This window comes from Ceratotherium simum, chromosome 19 (assembly GCF_057802395.1).
Source record: "Ceratotherium simum simum isolate JZ-2026a chromosome 19, ASM5780239v1, whole genome shotgun sequence".
Lineage (NCBI taxonomy): Eukaryota > Metazoa > Chordata > Mammalia > Perissodactyla > Rhinocerotidae > Ceratotherium > Ceratotherium simum.
Genome location: NC_141918.1, coordinates 33,350,459 through 33,368,768, shown reverse-complemented (window position 1 = coordinate 33,368,768; position 18,310 = coordinate 33,350,459).

Below are 18,310 nucleotides of genomic sequence, written 5' to 3'. Positions count from 1 at the left end.
CCAATCCCTGTAAATAATTCCATTTTGTGCTCCGCACGGAACCGGAGCAGGGCATCGATTTGCAGAAATCCCTGAGTAAAGTTATGCTAGCGGAAAAGGAAAGGCCTTATCTTCTTTATCCGACTCCAGCTTTTTGGTTCCTTTTGCTCTTTGACCAAACAGACCACAGCCTCAAAATGTGTAAATATTTTTCTTTATCGTCTCTCTCAACTGTTTTTTTCCACCTACTACTCTCTCTGTCATCCACTTAGGCTCCCAGACTACAAACCTGAGTCTGGTTGTCGTTTCCTTTGCAGTCCATCTCTCCAGCCCAGTCCATTTGGTCATTAAGCCATTCCCAATTTACCTCAGAAAGTACAGATGCTATGATTTAAGAGAACCTATTTTGGATTTCAGAGTCAGGGAAGGTCTCTGAGAAAAGTTTGAGATGGTCCAAACAGAAGGTATATATATTAAAGAGAACAGAAGATGATGTGGGAGAGGTAGGTTAGGTCCAAATTATAAGGGGTGTCTTTGTATGCCATACAAAGGAGTTTGGACTTGAGCAACACACTTCTACTGGCACACTGAGATTTAATAAAACCAAAAATATTTTGTAGGAATTCAAGCTTCACGATATTTCATCTTTATCACCTAAAACTGAACTCATCTGTTTCCTCAATAAATCTGCTCCTACTCTGTGATAGTCCACACTGGTACCACCATCCACCCAGTCATCTCTGTAAGGAAGCTGCAAGCCTGCCTTGATGCTTCCTTCTTTCTCTCTCACAGTTTATCACCAAGTCCTGCCAATTTTATCTCTTTAGATATTTCTAAAATCAGGCCTTTACTCTGTACTACTATTGTCACAGCCTACTTTTAAAACTTTATCACCTCTCACCGAGACTATTGCCCCAACTTCCTAATTGGTTTTCTGCCCTCTAGTCTTCTGTTCTCCAAATCCGTCTTTCTCCCCTAAGTATCTAACTGAAATGAAAATCAGCTACATAAAACTGTTCCACTCCTCAAGAATAAAAGCCAACTTCATCTGCCCTTGCCCACCTCTCTGGCTTCGTCTCTTGCTATCCTGATCTCATTATTTACATTCCAATAACATCAAAATTGCTACTAGTTCTTTACACACATGTTGTTTCTCACTTCCTTACCTTTGATCAAACTGTCCCCTCTGTCTAAAATGCCTCCTTTCTCTTTCGTCTGCTGTGGCAGAGGCTGCTAGCTGTTCATCAAAATCCATTTGCCCTTTCTTTCTAAGTAATGAAGTTATAACCCAGTGCGTGACTGCCCAGCTCACACAGTTCCCAGCTGAATTTGCAATTAGGGATGCCAACAGAATGTGAGCAAAAAGGCCAGGGGCCTTAAGACACTGGATATTCGTCCTCTATGCCATCTTCCTCCTTCCTCAGCTGGAACTGGGACATGGCTGTGACAGAGTTTCAACCATATAGATGACAACAAAGCCCTAGGGCACTAGAGACCCATAAAATGGAAGGCACCTGGGTCCCTGAATGATGTGTGGAGCAGAGGGACCCTATCTGTCAACCTGGAATGCTTCCCTCTGTTATGTGAGAGAAAAATCTCTTCGTTTTTTAAATCACTGAGTTTTTGTTGCAGTAGTTTAGTTTCCCCTAATAGCGTTCCTTCCTATATTTTCAATAGTTGCACTTATTTTAAAGAATTTAAGAGAAAAAAATAGTCTTTTATATTAACCTAAATAATTATATTTTCTGCTGCTCTTCCTTCATTCCTGAGCATCCAGATTTCCCAGTGGTATCCTTTTTCTTCGTCCTAAAGAACTTCCTTCAGCATTTCCTTTAGGGCAGGTTTCCTGACAATAGCTTTCTAAGTTTTCCTTCATCTGAGAATGTCTTTATTTCACCTTCATTTCTGAAAATATTTGCACTGGATATAGGCTTCTGAGTTCACAGTTCTTTTCTTTCAGCACTTACAGATGTTGTTCCAGAGTCTTCTGGCCACACCCTGGATTCTGCAGTCGTTGAAATCATTGCTTTTCTCTATGTAGTGTTTCATTTTTCTCTAGCTGCTTTCAAGATTTTTTTCTGTATCTTTGGCTTTAGAAGTTTGATTTTGATATTTCTGTTTCTAGGCGTGGTTTTCTTTGAATTTAGCTGTTGGAGTTCACCAAGCTTCTGGAATCTGTAAATGTACTTCTTTCACCAAATTTGAGAAGTTTTCAGCTATTACTTTTTCAAATAATTTTTCTGTCTCAATCTCTTTCTCCTTTCCTTCTGGGACTCTAATGATTATATGTTAGACTTTTTCATATTGTCCCAAAGGTCCTGGATGCTCATATGTTCTATTTTTTTCTGATCTTTTTTTCCCCCTCTGTTCTTCAGTTTGGATAATTTGTTGATTTATCTACAAGTTCACTGCCTCTTTCTTTCGTCATCTCCATTTTGCAGTTGAACCTATCCAATGAATTTGTTTACTTCAGATATTGTACCTTTCAATTCAAAATTTCCACTTAGGGGCCCAGTCCGGTGGCATAGCGGTTAAGTACGTGCGCTCTGCTGTGGCTGCCCGGGCTTCGCAGGTTCGGATCCCGGGCTGGCACTGACACACCGCTTGAGAAGCCATGCTGTGGCAGCGTCCCATATAAAATAGAGGAAGATAGGCACGGATGTTAGCCCAGGGCCAATCTTCCTCAGCAAAAAGAGGAGGATTGGCATCGGATGTTAGCTCAGGGCTGATCTTCCTCCCAAAAAAAAAAAAAATTCCACTTAGTTCTTTTTCATAGTTTGTTTCTCTGCTGAAAATGTCTATCTTTGCATTTATCTCAAGTGCGTTTATCTTTACATCCTGGAGCATATAATAGCTGCTTTAAAGTCTTTGTCTGAAAATTCCAACATCTGTGTTATCTCAGGGTTGGTATCTGTTTATTTTCTTTTCCCTTGGGATTTGGTCACATTGTCCTGGTTCTTTGTATGACAGGTAATTTCCTATTGTGTTTATTGCATCCTGGACATTGTGCAGACTCTGGATCCTGTTAAAATCCTTTTCTGGAGAATGTATGTTTGTTTACGCAGGCAATCAACCTGGTTAAGTTCACACGGCAAGTTTCGTATCACATTCTGTGGGCAATGGTTCAATCTCAGTTCAGTTGTCAAGGCCTCTGCTATGCTGCTCTGGGTCTGTCCTGAACATGTACCACTCAGGGGTCAGTCTGAGACTTGGGTCACAGTTTGAGTCTTAGATCAGTTGTCAGAGCCTTTGCTATGCTGCTTTGGGTCTCTTGCGGAAAGCGCAACTCAGGAGTGAACCCAAGATTTGTGTGGTTCCTACGCAAAATTAGGGATCACCTCTAACTCTCTCCTCTCCCTCTTCCCCACTCACTTTCCAGCTCACAGAGACTCTGTTTCTCAGTTCTCTGGACCAGTAAGATGGGGTTTCTATCAGAGTTTTAACTACCCATGCCACCAAACGGTTCCCAAATGGGGCCTTGTCTCGGGATGAAGCCACAAGAAAAAAAAGGATAAAAAGCCAGGAAACTCATCCCCTTGCAGGTTTCCTTTCTAAGTCTGGACTCCCCTTCACAACCTGTACGTACTTTTCAGAATCCTCAGGTTGTTGCTGTTTGTATTTTGTCGTGAGTTTTTCGTTGTAATCAGTGGGAGAGAGGGGCTGGAGAAGGCTTATGATGCCAAAGCTGAAGCAGAAGTATTCCTACTTAACTTTTAAGAAGCACCTTAGGTGTTGCTTCCTCTAGGAAGCCTTTTCTGACTCTCCTCTCAGTCTTGAGGCTGTTTGAGTTTCCCTCCTTTATGCATAATTCTAATAGGCTACCTACTACTTCATATAGAATTTTCCTGTTTATGTGTCATCTTCCCCACCATACTGGGAGGGCCTGAGGGAGGTACTGTGTCTTATTTAGCCTTTAGCATAGTGCCTGGCACACAGTGGCTCTTCAGCAAATGTTTGTTGAATGTAGTCGACTTTCTCAGAACACCCTAACTGAAATTCTGAATTCCTATGTAGTTATGCTACACCTAAATTTTCTCACATATTCTAGTTTGTATTATAGTTATTTTAGCACTTATCTTTAGTTCCCTAGTAGATTGTAAGCTCAGTGAGATGGAAACTATGAGTCTTATGTCTCTATCTCCCTGTAGCATTGTATTATATACTTAATATATATTACTTAACTGAATTGAGGGTCAGTCAACTAATTTTAAAATTAAATGTTCTGGGCCGGCCCCATGGCTTAGCGGTTAAGTGCTCGCGCTCCGCTGCTGGCGGCCCAGGTTCGGATCCCGGGCGCATACCGACGCACCGCTTCTCCGGCCATGCTGAGGCCACGTCCCACATACAGCAACTAGAAGGATGTGCAGCTATGACATACAACTATCTGCTGGGGCTTTGGGGGAAAAAAATAAATAAGTAAAATTAAAAAAAATAATAATAAAATTAAATTAAATTAAATGTTCTAATTCACCCTGATTAAACTTCCAAAAAATAATCTCTAAATAGAAACTAGATCTACTTTCTCATTCTCCCCACTTCACTCCTGAAAGCAGCACTTTTTCCAGTTGCCTCCAGAGGTCACCACCACCTTTTAAAAAAAGGGTGGTTAAACCAGGGCATTGCTTCATGCAGACTTCCCTTTAGGTCAATAGTGAGGATATATTCTTGTTCATGAAACAATTCAGGAGAAATAAAAACGTTGATGGACCATTGTTTTAATTGAAAATAAATAAAGCTTTATTGATTCCCTTGAAAAAATGGATATTTTACAACCTCTATGGCAATTTATCTAAAAGGAGAGTATCTGGATCTTAGTCACTAGTATGCTGCTGTCTTGGCATATTGGTGGAGGCAGAGTTTTCATCTTTCAACCTGAAATTTTACGTTGGGTAAGAGTGAGAAGTTAGATGGATCATGCTTGGGGACTGCACATCACTCTTAGGACCTCTTTAATCTTTATTCTCTGGTGGGGCCATCCTTTTTGCTTATCAAACAATGTCTAATTATAAAGTGCATTATGGGAAAACTAGAATTTGTAACTATTTCTATCAGTATACTGAATGATCATTCGTTTTTTTTTCTCTCCAAAGCCCCCCGTACGTAGTTGTATATCCTAGTTGTAGGTCCTTCTAGTTCTTCTGTGTGGGACGCCACCTCAGCATCGCTTGATGAGTGGTGAGTAGGTCCGTGCCCAGGATCCGAACCAGCAAACCCCAGGCCGCCAAAGCGGAACACACGAACTCAACTGCTGCGCCACCAGGCCGGCCCCTCAATGATCATTCTTTAACTTTATTGCTAAAAGCCCAGTCTGTTAAAACCAACTGTCACAAAGATTTGATTTCAGTAAGATAACCTTTATGTTTGTGCTGTGTACTTTGAAAAGTGAGAAATAATATTGAAAGAATCTGACATTGGTGTCTGATAGAATTAATTTTTTATCTTATTAAAAATAAAATTGTACTGATTTTTAAATTAAATTTCCTTTTTTAAAAAAATGTAAACTTCAGGGCCGGCACCGTGGCTTAGCGGTTGGGTGTGCGTGCTCCGCTGCTGGTGGCCCGGGTTCGGATCCCGGGTGTGCACAGACGCGCCGCTTCTCCGGCCATGCTGAGGCTGCGTCCCACATACAGCAACTAGAAGGCTGTGCAACTATGACATACAACTATCTACTGGGGCTTTGGGGGAAAAAATAAATTAATTAAAAAAAAAATGTAAACTTCAAATTTCCTTTAACTGGATTCAATGTAACTTTTTTGTTTGTTTGTTTTTCAGCTCTTTTTTATTTTTATTTATTTATTTATTTATTTTTGTGAGGAAGATCAACCCTGAGCTAACATCCATAGGGTTCCCAAGTTCAGATCCCAGGTGTGGAACTACACACTGCTCATCAAGCCATGTTGTGGCAGCTTCCCATGTACAAAATAGAGAAAGATTGGCACAGATGTTAGCTCAGCGACAATCTTCCTCAAGCAAAAAGAGAAGATTGTCAACAGATGTTAGCTCAGGGCCAATCTTCCTTAAAAAAAAAACAAAAAGGGAGAACATGTCTACTGTAGGCTCTGCAGAGAACAAAAATAGACTAATATTTCTTAAAGTACGAAGTGCTTCAGACGCAAAGAGAGTCATCTGCATAAAAAAGGAAACCCTTTTAGGGCTTTAGGTGCTCTGTAAGCGATAGGATCTTCCTCTATCTGTACATAGAGGAGGCCACTTAGCCAGAGCTGGATACTGCTTTGCCCTAGAACAAAGGAAAAACTGGAAATTACAGATGGCTTTTAGCCATTCTTGTTTGATCACTGCCATCTAATACCACACTTGATACTACCTGCTTGGAAAAAGTCCAAAACCTTTGCAGAAATTCCCACAAAGACTGTTGAATGGCTAAGCTAGGAACAAATACCAGTAACAGTATTTCTTTTTAATTTCTAAGCAAACTACGTAAAAGCCCACCTGTTCATTGATTTAGTCATTAAATAGTTATGAAATACCTAGTATGTGCCAGGCATTGTTCTAACAGTGAAAAAACAGACAAAAATTCCTGCCCTCATGGACAAATTAGACAATGAACAAATGCATTTGTAATATGATGTCAGATGGTAAGTACTCTAAAGAAAAGAAAGCAGAATAAAGGGGATAGAGAGTGATGGAAGGGGGTTGTTTTCAGTTAAGGTGTAGGGTTGGGGAAGTCTCCTGTGAGGGACGTTTGAACAGAACTCCAATTGAAGTGAGAGAACCAGCCATGCAGGAAGAGCATTCCAGAGAGAACAGCAGGTGCAAGAATCGCCAGCAGGAGTGAGCTTGGTGTGTTGGGGAAACACAAAAGGCCAGAGCGGCTGGAACAGCATGAGTGAAGGGAAAGTTGGTAGAAAATGAGACAGAGAGCAAGCAAGGTTCCTGATTGTGTAGGCCTTATGTTATGGACTTTCTGGATGTGTTGGAAGAATATACTAGAGAGGGGCAGGATGGAGATCAGAGAGAAGGGATCCAATCAGGAGGTTATTTGATTAGGTCACATTTGTGTAGGTGGTGAGAGTGGTCAAATTTGGGAAATATATTGAAGAGAAAGACAGTAGTATTTGCTAATGGGCTGGGTGTATGAGAGGAAGCATATAAAAATGACTTCAAGGACTTTGACCTATGTCAAAGAAAAACCAGAGCTGAACAGTAGTTAAAGCCATAAAAACATATTTTACTCAGGAACTGTTGCAATAGGGGAAAAGAGACCTCAGTATAGAACTGGGCTCAATTTCAAATATAACAAGGAAAAGTGGGAATTTATAGCCAAGGAGCAGGGTTGGAGGAGGAAGGTGGTCTGTGGATGGAAAATTACCAAGAGAAACATCAGGGGTAAGGGGGGATTTTGGCTAAACTGACCCAACGGGATTCTTGCTGAAGGAGGACCAGGGAGATCAGATCTCCCCCCGGGGGATGGTGGAGGATGAGGAATCCAGACAAATATCAAGGGTGATCAGATATGAAGGGCAGAGGATACTGGTTAAACCAACTTAGCAGGATTCTTGCTAAAATTGGGTGATGCAAAGATAGACATGGACGTTCAAAAGTCGAGGATTCAGAAGAGCCTGACTCAAGTTTTGTCAAGGAGAGACTCTTTGTCACCTAACCAACTGGTGAATAGTGGTTCTATTTATTCAGAAGGAAAAGATTGTGGAAGGAGCATGAATTCTCCTGGGAAATGGAAGAAAATCAAGAATTCAGGGTGAACATGTTAAGATTATGATATTTATTAGATAATGAAGGCATCAAGTGGGCAGCTGGATATTCAGTTCAGTGGAAGGATCAGAACAATAGATATAAACGAGGAGATGTCAGTGTGTGGATGGGATATAATACTTTGTAACTAGGTGAAGTCACCCAAGTTGTGAGTATAGACCCAAGAGGGCCAAGGACTAAGCCCTGAGGGCATCATACATGTAAGAGTGGGGAAGATGAGGAGTATCCTGCAAAGGAGACTACGATAAGAGGAAAATCAGGAGAGTGTGTGGTTTTAGAGGGCAAGTAAACAAAAATTCAAGAAGGCAGGTGTGATCAACTGTAATCTCCTGTGGACAATACACTGGATTTATAGAATCATGCACATGTTCTTGAATAATAATGTAACTTTCCTCAGCCTTACTTTCCAAATGCACGGATTAATCTAGATGATACCTGAGGTTCACTGCAATTCTGACTTTGAGAAGAGCAGCAAACAACTTAATGCGTTTAAATCCATTTAAAACCATTCCTTACTGTCACTTTTGTCCCAATAGTAAAAAACAACTTGAAACTGGTATAATACCAGTAATACTGTTACTCGCTTCTCCCCAGATTGGGGTTATCCTTCAAGTTTTGTTGTAGGTAATTATTAAAAAGGGTTAAATAAGTGCTGTGTTTTAATAATTCTTTAACTGAATTGTTATATCCAAAACTAGGGTATAGAAAGAGTCACTGCAAAGTTCCATTGTAGACACCTAGGAAGAATTGAGAGTGAACCCTAGATCAGTGAAGGAAGGATTTAGTAAAGTCTGAGGTAAACAAATTCAATTATTCAAAAATTTTAAAAGGAAAGAGTTGAGTTGGAAAAAGCTTGGGAATTTGCACAGAGAAGCCAAGGTAGAGAAGATAAAGGGCAGAGAGAAAACCAAGCATTGCGTGCACCAGACCCTATGGTGGGGTTCAAGAGAGATATGAGATTGAGTGGGGATTGGGCAGGGAAACAACATTAAGAGAGACCCAAAGGTGAAGACCATGCAAAGTGGGTTTAAAAATAATGAGTTGACTGCTTTGACTGAGTGGGAAGTTCTTTCAGAAGCAACAGGTAAGTCTGGAAAGGCATTTGGGGGCCAGATTGTGAAGAACTTTGAAAACCAAACTTTTTTATCTTTTAACTTTAGGAAGCTATTAAAGGTTTTTGAGTAGGAATAGTATCATGATGAAAGCAGAGGATTGAGAACATTAACAGGCAGTATTGGCCAGTTGAATTGGAGCAGCAAGAAACTAGAGAAAGGGAAATGACTTTAGTAGTTTTATTACATAGGTTAGCAAAGAGATAATTATGTTTGCACCACAGTGGCTTGGTGAGAATGGAAGGGTGGGTAGGAGGCAACAATTCCCTTTTGTTTTTTTTTGTCTATTTTTTTCTATAGACACACGCTCAGTGGTGGCTCCAGAATTTCTATATAAGAGGGCATAAGGTAGCGATCTGGTTGGAAGGTGGGGAGAGTCAGGGGACTTCTATTCAAGATAAACCATTATTACTTCAATTGTAGCTTTATTTAGAGTGGCTGAGGGTAAGGGACTAATGGAGATTTTGAGTGGGCTAAACCACTCCCCTATCCAACCACAAACCACCCCTTGGTACTAACCTCGCTACAGTAAAAGTTCAAATGATGTGAAAGATTTGGCCCTAAGAACTTAGATCTAGCTTTCAGGCCTCTTCAAAGAGAAATTATGTAGAATGGAAAGTGTTCACCCAGGCCAGCTCTTGATGAGGAGGCTGAGCCAGGGTCAGTTCAATTGTCCATTAGTTTGAGACAGAAATGCTTGTCTATTGTCTCAGTGAGTAGACCCGTTGGGAGCTCAGTGAATGGGAGCTGAAGTAGTCAAAATCCATGAGAATGAGTCAAACTGAGTCATTAAGCAAAGAGGCCTAGTGAAGAATGGAAGCTGAAATGATAAGCCAAAACAAGGGGTTTGAGAAACCACAAGAATGAAGTGTTAAGGCAAGGATAGGACCTAGCATGGCAAAATAGCATGTTCAGAAACGAAACATATCTGGTTTATATAATGTCAGTTACCACGAACAGTTTATTGTATTACTATGTTCCTTGACAATTAGGGAAAATTACTTATATAATCTAAAGAATTTCTCAGTAACAGTTTATTGGATGTCCCTGGTTTTCAACAGTTTCCTGGCTTTTTTGATGATAATTTCATAAAGAAGCAAAAATAATCTGTTACAGACTGAATTGTATCCCCCTCAAAGTTCATATGTTGACGCCCTAACCTCCAATGTGATAGTATTTGGAGGTAGGCCCTTTGGGAGGGAATTAGGTTTAGATGAGGTCATGGGATTAGTGTCCTTCTTGTAAGGACAGAGCTCACTGCGCTTGCGTGTGCTCCCTCTCTCTCTGCCATGTGAGGACACAGAGAGAAGGCAACCATCTCAAAGCCAGAAGAGAGCCCTTACTGGGGAACTGAATCAGTCAGCACCTTGATCTTGGACTTGCCAGCCTCCAGAACTATAAAAAATAAATTCCTGTTGTTTAAGCCACCCAATCTACAGTATTTTGTTATGGCAGCATGAGCTGACTAAGATATAATCTTTCATAATATTGTTTTGTGTTTTTTTGGGGAGGGGTGAGAAAGATTAGCCCTGAGCTAACATCTGTTGCCAATCCTCTTCTTGTTGCTGAGGAAGATTGGCCCTGCCCATCTTCCTCTACTTTATATGTGGGACGCCTGCCACAGCCTAGCTTGATAAGCGGTGCATAGGTCCACGCCCGGGATCCAACCCTGAGAACCCAGGGCTGCCAAAGTGGAGCACGTGAACTTAACCACTGCACTACCGGGCTGACCCTTGTTTTATGTTTTTAATGCGAGTAACAACTCTTCATGATAATAGCTGAGTTAATTGTTATAACTGAATATTTTCTCTTATACTCAAATATTTTAGATATATACGGTGATTATTAAACCTAAAAAAAAGTCCTGTTTGATTAGTAGTACATATTAAATCCTATTAATAATAAAAATAAAAATCTGTATATTGGTGCTGTCATTTAGAGATGGTAAAAAGAGGAAGAGAGATTGAGAGAGAAAGAATGATGAAATAAATGAGTGAGACAGTCAGCTACTCAGGCTAGACCCCAAGGTCAAGTGTCTTCAGAGCTCGACTTTCCAACGTTAAAAACTCAATTATTCATCCAGAACTGATCAGCTCCCAGAAAACTGACTGGTATGACCAGACCCCCAGGATCTGCCTTGTGATATGCCCTGTATCTGGTATTCCCAAGGCACCCCTTCCTGATGAGTAGGACCCATCTGGAAGTCAAATGATAAGTTAGACAGGGGTCAGCAAACTAAAGCCTACAGGCCATATGTGACCACATCCTGTTTTTGTAAATAAAGTTTTATTGGAACACATATTCATTTACACGTTATCTATGGCTGATTTTGCACTACAATGACAGAGTTGAGTAGTTGTAGCAGGGACTTCATGGTCCACAAAGCCTAAGATATTTACCATCTGGCCCTTTACAGGAAAAGTTTGCTGACCACTATAGTTGAAGGTTCTCTATTAAAAAATTAAGCTAAAGGAATTATATATGTCCTTAAAACTATGGAACCAGATAATTGTCCTTTCCCACTGTCAGGCTAATTTTTTGGCTGTATTAGCAAAATCAGAATCCTAGAAGTGTTGGGAATACACTGACAAATTCTTACTGTCTAATGTTCTTTTTAAAAATATCCTTGACTTCTGATTTACAAGTCTTCCCATTAGTTTATCTCTCATTGTTACGATTTTAAATTTCTGTCTTTCCTTTTAGGGAGATGACCTAGACCTGTGCTGAGATTTAGATAGCATCCTTGTTTTATCAGCAATATCTTTATAAATCATTACTTTGTTTTTTATTTTTTTATTTTTTTTATTTTTGTGAGGAAGATGGGCCCTGAGCTAATATCTGTTGCCAATCTTCCTCTTTTTGCTGAGGAAGATTAGCCCTGGGCTAACATCTGTACCCATCTTCCTCTATTTTTTATACGGGATGCTGCCAAAGCATGGCTTGATGAGTGGTGTGTAGGTCTGTGCCCAGGATCCGAACTTGCAAACCCCAGGCCACCTAAGTGGAGAGTGCAAACTTAAGCACTACGCCACCATGCTGGCCCCTATAAATCATTATGTTAGTATGTTATTTTCTCAGAAGATTTCCACAGGTAGCTACTCCTATCCATTTAAAGTTGGTTCTTGTTAGTTTCAAAAGTGAATTTCCCCCTCCCATTTTAGGAGTTGCATTTTCTGACTTTGTCCACAAATTCTCAGAGTGTGTTACATCTGTGGCTGTCAGATCAAAGGTATCCTACAACATGTACTAACCATCTAAGTTTCTCAATATTGAATCATAAAATGAAGTAAATTTTCCTGCACGTCAAAAAGGTTCAAGTGAGCAATTATTTGTAGCTTTTAGCATCATGTCAGCTAGTTATCAATTGATTACCTCTCAGCTGGGTATTCACTCTTAAGCACCTGCTCTGCAGTAATGGATTCGAGTCTTAAGCATTTCTCTTTTAGTGAACACTGGGTTAAACTTGTCAGTAGGGGGCGCTGGAGAGACATTGTGGAAGGAAAGAGGCTTCTGGTTCCCGTGTGCTGCTTCTTGCTTTTTCTTGCCCTTGCTGCACAGTCTAACAGCCATGAGCGTAAGGTGAGGGTGGGGGTGTCCCCTCCAGTAGTGCTCTGCCACAGCTGTGCATAGTCCCTTGGAGATGGCAATGTCACAGCCCCTGCCTGGGCCCAGTCACCACCTCCACTCAGTCTCTCAAAGGCAGACCCCAGGCATCACGCTAGCAGTAGCTCCCTAACTCCATTTGCACACGGGCCCACCAGCCTCAGCTCACCTGTGCCCCAGAGGGGTCTTTCCTACTGCACTCCTGACAGGGCTACCTCACACACCCCAGGCCACACCACCCTGCCCAAGCCGACTCCTGATGCCCTGACACCCTCTGCACACACCTACCTTTGGGTTTATCAGTGAAGTTAGACTTTTAATTACAAAACTATTTAAATCCACTGAAGTTTATTCATAATTTGATGAGAATGCACACATTTGCATCGTATCTGTGTATCCGTTACTTAGATTGAAAACTTTAGAAACCATATATGCATAAAAAACATAAAAATATTCATTTGTCTTGCCTTAGTAATTCTATTCTAGGAAGTCCAGCTTAAAAAAGTTATCAGAAATGTAGAAGAAAAATTATATTAAAGTGGTCATAGCAGCATTCTTTTTAATAGAAAAATCTAAAACAATGCAAATGTCTAAAATGTAAAAATGATAAAAATAGGATGATGATCGTTCTACAGCATTGTAAGTGCACTTGATGTCACTGAATTGTACACTTAAAAATAGTTAAAATGGTAAATTTTATGTATATTTTACCACAAAAAAAAAGTAAAAGAAAAAATAGGCAAATGTAAAAGTAAATTGTAGTATACAAAATAAAGTTAAAAGGTGCTATTTTTAGGGGCCGGCCCAGTGGCGTAGTGGCTAAGTTTCGCACGCTCTGGTGGGCCAGGTTTCACAGGCTGGGGTTTGCAGGTTCGGATCCCAGGCGCGGACATATGCACCACTTATCAAACCATGCTGTGGCGGCAACCCATATACAAAATGGAGGAAGATGGGCACAGGTGTTAGCTCAGAGCTAATCTTCCTCAACAAAAACAGGAAGATTGGCAATGGATGTTAGCTCAGAGCCAGTCTTCCTCACACACACACAAACACACACACACACACACACACAAAAGGTGCTATTTTTAAAGCAGATTTACTTTATAACCTATTAATTTCCAACAGCCAGGCTAACAAAACATTAGAGCAGGCAAAGTTCAAGTTCATTTGGAAGTTGTTCAGGTCTGTCCTTTACCGATTTTATTTTTATTACATAAATCATAGTAAAATATAGAGTAAAAATCAGAACGTTGGGTGTATATTATACCACATTAATAATGATCACATACACAGGACCTTTAATTCCAGAATCTCCCTAACATGGGGACTAATCCATTGGAATGCAAGTTTGGTATTCCATTTGTACAAAGGCTGCATGTATTTTAGAAGAACAAGGAAGGAGAGAAAAATTTGCCTTACAGAGAGTAAGGCAATTTGCCTTACAGAGAGTAAGGTGTGCGTGACTGCAATTTTATTTTCAAAGCAATTTTTTTTCCTCAGAGGAAAGCATTTCATTTAGTAGAAGGAGCATCTTTGGAGTCATGCAAATCAGGTTCAAACCTCACTTATTAGCTTGGGCAAGTTACTTAACTTCTTTAAGCCTCATGTTTCTGATCTGTAAAATGGGTTATTGGGAAGATGAAATGAGATGGCATATGTAAAGCACTTAGTACAATGCCTGGTACATGGAAGGTATTCAGTAAATGATAATACTGGTGATGACGATGATGTACAACAGTGATTCTCAACCCTGTGATATCCAAACACCCCCCCCTCTTTTTGGGGGGGGTGAGGAAGACTAGCCCTGAGCTAACATCTGTTGCCAATCCTCCTCTTTTTTTTTGCTGAGGAAGATTGGCCCTGAGCTAACATGTGTGCCCATCTTCTTCTATTTTATATGTGGAACGCCTGCCACAGCATGGCTTGATAAGTGGTGCATTAAGTCCATGCCTGGGATCCAAATCTGTGAACCCTGGGCCACCGAAGCGGAGTGTGCGAACTTAACCACTACGCCACTGGGCCAGCCCCAAACACCCCTTTTAATAACCAGTATTCTTTTGTATCTCCTTTACTAATCTGAAATAAAATTAATAATAACAAAAGCTACCTTTGGGCATCATTTTAAAACAACTATATATAAAGGAGAAAATTTAAAGAGCAATTCATGGTAAAATAATATGTATTTCAAAATGTGAATGCTTTGGTCACTTCACTGGAAGACAAAATAATCAGATGTTTTCATCTATATATAATGAAGATGGTTGGTTTTAAAGAGTTAAGTCATTTCATAAGAGAAGCACAAGAAATGAATGAAGTATAGAAAGACACTAGAATAAAAACAAGTATTAGTGTAAATAATAACCAACAAGACTTACTTGTAAGTAAGAGATAGAGATGGAAAACCTTAAATTAAGACAGGTATGTCAGGGTGGAGAAGAGTTCAGCTTAATAAGTGTAGTGACAAAATAATTCTCTAGATATTTTGATTTGATCACAGAAGAAAAAAAAATTCCTATCTTAATTACACCACAGTTTGAGACATATAGTCCTCTAGTATTTCAAAAAAACCTTAGAGTTTATCTCCAAAAGGTGATGAAGAATAGCAGATGAATTGGGGAAAAAACAGCGTTACAAGAAATTACAGGGCCGGCCCCGTGGCTTAGCGGTTAAGTGCGCGCCTTCCACTACTGGCGGCCTGGGTTCGGATCCCGGGTGCGCACCGACGCACCGCTTCTCCAGCCATGCTGAGGCCGCGTCCCACATACAGCAACTAGAAGGATGTGCAACTAGGACATACAGCTATCTACTGGGGCTTTGGGGAAAAAAAAGGAGGAGGATTGGCAATAGATGTTAGCTCAGAGCCAGTCTTCCTCAGCAAAAAGAGGAGGATTAGCACGGATGCTAGCTCAGGGCTGATCTTCCTCACAAAAAAAAAATAAAGAAAGAAATTACAGAAAAGGTGTGTGCTATGCTTCTCGGGATAGTATCAGGATACTATCAGGGAACAGAGAAGCCCAAAATTTCAACATGTAATTTTTACAGCTTATAATTCTTATCATTGTCCTATAAATATTAAATTGAATGTTTAAAAATTATATATATACACACACTGTATACTGTCACATTTTTTAAAAACCTTCATTAAGGAAATTCAAGGTTGCTGGATTTCATGTATTTCCACTGATTTTAATATTTGATTTAAGTCATGGAAAGGAATCTCGAAACCCCTTTTACATATTTGCAGTTTCATTGTTTTTGCAGTAACTGTACTTCTACACTGAAACATTTCTACTTAATATGTAGTTGGAAATATTGTAAACAGTAATTTAGCTTCTTTCTGGAGAAGTGGATATGAAAGTCTTAATGCCTCCAAAACCTTTCATAATTGGAAGGATATTAAATTGTGCTTTGACCTCGAAGTCATTTTTTGAAGTTTAATTAACTCTCCCTCGGCTCATATGTTCCACCTTAGTTTCAAACAGATTAGTCACCCCATCTGGTAATGTTAAGTTCACATGAATCTTTAAACCTAATCATCACACCTTTTTTACTAGCAAACAAATGAGAACAATAGATTTCAAAATTGGTATCTTTAAGCCTATTCTTGCCTAACTGCTGCAAAGATGGAAATTATAAAAACTCTCAGGAAGCAAGTTATTTTAAATAATGTACATTTGTTGACAAGTAATTCATTCATTTGAATGAGATTACAGTATAAGAAAGAACCTCAACTTTTCAAATATATCTAGAATAAATGTCAGATAACTTCAAAATACTTTAATTTTTATGTTTAAATTTTCATTGATGGAATAAAAATATCAACAGTATCCATAATAAACAAAATCTTTTTAAGCAGTATGCCCTGGAGAGCCATTTTACTTATGTGTGTAGGATAAGGCATTCAAGCTCTTCTTCGTCATTGTAGTTTATGAAATAATTACCTTTCAGGGATCATTCTTCATTTTATTCCTTGTTTATTAGCACTGATGACATTCAGTGATTTTGAAGTCTTTTCATTAAGATTCTTAAAGATCAAGTATTGTTGATGAAGAGTGCAGTGAGCTGTGGAAATATCTGATGTGGCTGTAAGTTGGCTGTAAACCCATGTTGCCAGCAAGCGTAGCTGTTGTTTCATATGCTGCAAAACAAGGACATTGAAATAGAAATTTTTCCTTAAGATTTTTTTTTAGTTTCAATTATTGTGTCCGTTCTTAGTATTTTTAGAAATAAATTTTATGATTTTTTTATTCCTTACGAGTGTTACATATGCACGTAATAAAGATTAATTATGCAGAATACCTCCATCCATTTGTAATGAAACTTGACTGTAAGTCTTTATTTGGCCAATTTTCCAATATCTTTTTTTGCCATCTCAGTTCTTTTTGAAACCGTATCATTGTTCAATGAAATAGAAGAAATTATTTCAATTTGATTTCCTTCCATCTTCATACCAATAAGGTATTACACAGGTGGCAAGATTCATTTTTCTCTAATATTGTATAGCTAACCACATTTTGGGTTTTTTTTGTTTGTTTTCTGTCCCAGGACTTTCGGGATCTTTAATAAAGCTATGCTGCTGATGTTAAAGAAGATATAAAGGTGACAAAAAATAATTTGAAGTTTTAAAAATATTTCTAAAAAGCAATAAAATTATATAAGTTCACATTCCCTTTTCCACAATTCCAAAATCTCCAGATCTCTAAAAACAGTAAATTTTTCATAACTTTGGCATAAAAACTAACTTGGCAGCAAAACCTGACCCAAATTGATGTGAAACTATTTATGATTTTTATTCACTTAGTGTGAATGTGATAGGAATGTGTTTGATTACATACCCCATTGGGGGTATTATGTAGTTGACGGTACATATATCCTGTATTACCTTTCCATAATGAAAAAAAAATCTGATTCTGAAACATATTTGCATCCAAAGCTCCCAGATAAGGGACTGTAGACCTGTACTTCCTTTTTTAAAGGTGATTTTACTGTTAAACATTTAGGAAAAAGCAAATACTCACATACACATGTACACACACCAATTAAGCTACCATTTCTTTGGAAGGGTAAGACATTGTGCACTTTTTCAGTCTCACCTGAAAAGTAGGTGTCGCTGTAACCATGGGCCCTCCAGGACCAGTTCAACTGACCCCATCTTATCAACAGAGTAATTAAGAGTGGGGTGTTTTTCGTTTTTGCTGAGGAAGATTCACCCTGAGCTAACATCTGTTGCCAGTCTTCCTCTTTTTGCTTGAGGAAGATGAGCGCTGAGCTAACATCTGTGCCAATATTCTTCTATTTTGTATGTGGGTCACTGCCACAGCATGGCTGCCAACAAGTGGTGTAGGTCCATGCCAGGGAATGGAACCCGGGCTGCGAAAGTGGAGCATGCTGAACTTAACCACTAGGCCACGGGGCCAGCCCTCAAGAGTGGTTTTTCAGGAACTGAGACTCCTTGTCCAGTTCAGGCCAGTTGAGACCACCAAGCCATCAACTGGGCCTGAGCAAATGCCCTATAAGTGACCTTTTTGATGTCAAAGGGCTGAAAACTCTACCCTCAAATTGTGCAAACATCACCATTTTGTGAATGTGCATCCTAAGAAGAGGCATGAAGCTTGACTGTGCTTGCACAGATCAATTACCTCACTTCTCCTCACCTCTGATCATCTATCTCTACACTTCAGACTGCCCTGCCCCTCATCCCATAAATTTTGCCCCAAGCCCTGGATCAGGGAGACAGATGTGAGGGCAGGTGCCCCCTGTCTCCCTGCAGATTGATCAGCAATGTAGCTGTTTTCTTTTTCCAAAAGCTGGGATGCTGTAATGATTGGCTTTTTTAATGAGCATCGGGCAAGAAAACCCCAATTTTGTGCCGTTAACATCACTAT